A 2,512-nucleotide genomic window follows, 5' to 3' on the forward strand; every position below is an offset into this window, starting at 1 on the left:
AGGAGAGAGGCTAACTATAGGTCAATTAGCCTAACTTCTATCCCAGGGTAAATCCTGGGAAAATTTATCAAGAAGTCTATATGCTATAGGCTTGCAGAAGGTAAGATTCTGAACAACAGCCAGCATGGCTTCATCATGGGTAGGTCTTGTCTTACCAACTTCATCTCCTTTTATGATCAAGTAACTCACCACCTGGATAAGAGAGAGCAGGGTGAGACTGTATACCTTGACTTCCAAAAAAGCTTTTGAACTGGTATCCCATGATGTTCTCATGAAAAAATTGGAAGATTATGGACTTAACTGTGAGAAAGATAGGTCAATAGGAAGTTGGCTGTGGGGTAGGACCCAGAGATTTCTACTGGATGGATCTGTGTTGTATTGACAAGAAGTGGCCAGTGGTGTCCCTCAGGGGTCCCTGCTTGGTCCAGTGCTTTTTAACATTTTCATCAATGATTTGGATGTGGGGGTAAAAAGCTCACTGGCCAAGTCTGCAGATGACACCAAGTTATAGGGAAGTAGGATCATGCCTGAAGATAGGCTACAGATACAGGCAGAAGTAGACGGGCTGGCAAGTTGGGCAGATTAAAGCAAAATGAGGTTTAACATCGAGAAATGTAAAGTGCTCCACCTGGGAAAAAACAGTCCCCTGCACAGCTACAGGCTTGGCAATGCCAATCTGACCAGTATAACAAATGAAAGAGACCTGGGGGTAATAATAGACTGCAGTATGAACATAAGCTAGCAGTGTGACTCTGTAGCCAGCCAGGCAAATAATATTCTGGTGTGCATCAATTGATGCGTCTCCAGCAAAACCAAGGAAGTGATTCTTTTGCTCTGCTCAGCATTGGTGAGACTGCAGATAGAGTCCTGCTTCCAGTTCTGGGCACCACACTTTAACAAGGATGTGGACAAGCTTGAGAGAATCCAGAGAAGGGCCAATTAGATGATCAGAGACTTGCATGGCAAGCCATACGAGTACAGGCTGAGGGACCTGGGAATCTTCAGCCTGAGGAAGAGAAGTCTGAGTGGGGACTTGGTAGCAGCTTACCGCTACATCAGGGGTGCATCAAGGACTCGGTGAACAACAGTTCACCAGGGTACCCTTGGGGAAAAAAACAGGAGAAATGGTCACAAACTCCTGGAAGACCATTTCAGGCTCAACATTAGGAAAACATCTTCACAGCTAGTGTGTCCAGATTATGGAATAGGCTCCCTCCAGAGGTCGTGCAATCAGCTACCCTGGAAATCGTCTAATTGTGTAACTCCGTAAAGGGCATGGAGAGAGGTTTTCAGTCTCTGGTGATATGTGGTGCATCTACATGTGCACCACACTGTGCAGTAACCTGCATTACTGTGCAGTCCTGGCAGTGTAAGGGTTTTTTTCCCACACTACTGCACAGTAGCATCAGTGTCATGGTTTGTGCCCATTAATGCTATGTGCCCGCTGACATAGCATCTCGTTCAGATGCACCCATGGTGTTTTTGTTATTGACAAGTGTTTCATGCTACACATTTTTGCACTTTTACTTTTTTGTTTTTAATATTTTTGTAATAAAGATTTTAAAGAGTAGAAAAAAGGCTTTCTTTTGTTCTTTTGTTTTTTTTCATTCTCTTTTTGGCCAGAAGGAATAAAAGAAACCAGTTTCATGTAAATGTAAATGAAAAGCAGGTGTGGCATGTTTCTTGTAGCTGAACCTTTCCAGAATAAGGTTTTTTTCTCATTTTATTGTCAATGTCATGCCCATAACAATAAGCAGTTTTATAAATTGACAGATTTATCATCTTGACATGCAATTTTCTATGTATCTTTTCCAAAGTTGTGCTTAAGCTGTGGAGTTATTTCTATTTGGAAATAAACTGATTATGGTGCTGCATAGATACTTGCACTGCATTTACATTTTCCCCAGCCTTCTAACATTGGTCTTTGGTTCTGAGGTTAATACAGGTCTGGATTTATTGCATTTGATGGAATTGTGCAGAGGTTAAGAACAATTTGTGGCAAAGTATCATGGCCCTGGATTAACTATATTGAAAATGCTTTAGTCAATCTTTCAAAAGAAATATTACAACATATACATATGTGTCTTTCTTTCCAGACCCAACATATTAACATGAATGTTTTAGATAACTTATTGAATATTGAAACAAAAAAGGAGGATAAATTAAGATGTGCTATCAGAGATAAAGGGGTTAATTGGAAAGCAGCCTACCCAAAGCATAGGCTGAAAAAAGGTTTTCCAAAGCATATTAGTTCTGAGATATAAAATGCAGTGACAAAAAGCAATACCACATACCTAATGTGAAGACAAAGGCCAATGTGGTGCCTATGTTCAAGAAAGGGAGGAAAGTGGATCCGGCAAACTATAGGCCCGTCAGCCTGATCTCTATCCCGGGGAAGGTCTTATAAAAGATTATTAAAGAGGTCATTCTTAACAGACTGGCTGATGGCAACATCCTGAGGGATATCCAGCATGGGTTTGTTGTGGGTAGGTCTTGTTTGACCAATCTCATT

At 41.2% G+C, this 2,512-nt stretch overlaps 1 long non-coding RNA gene across 1 annotated transcript in view; it reads right to left on the reverse strand.

Moving 5' to 3' along the window:
- Positions 1 to 994: 994 nt before the first annotated feature.
- Positions 995 to 2,512, reverse strand: part of LOC109299491 — a 20,073-nt gene continuing 18,555 nt past the window's right edge. Inside the window, exon 3 of the long non-coding RNA XR_002097890.1 lies at positions 995 to 1,250. This is a non-coding gene — a long non-coding RNA (uncharacterized LOC109299491). The remainder of the gene's footprint in view (positions 1,251 to 2,512) is intronic.

The sequence above is a fragment of the Gavialis gangeticus genome, unplaced genomic scaffold (genome assembly GCF_001723915.1).
Source record: "Gavialis gangeticus isolate Ggan-Ray unplaced genomic scaffold, GavGan_comp1, whole genome shotgun sequence".
Classification (NCBI taxonomy): Eukaryota; Metazoa; Chordata; order Crocodylia; family Gavialidae; genus Gavialis; species Gavialis gangeticus.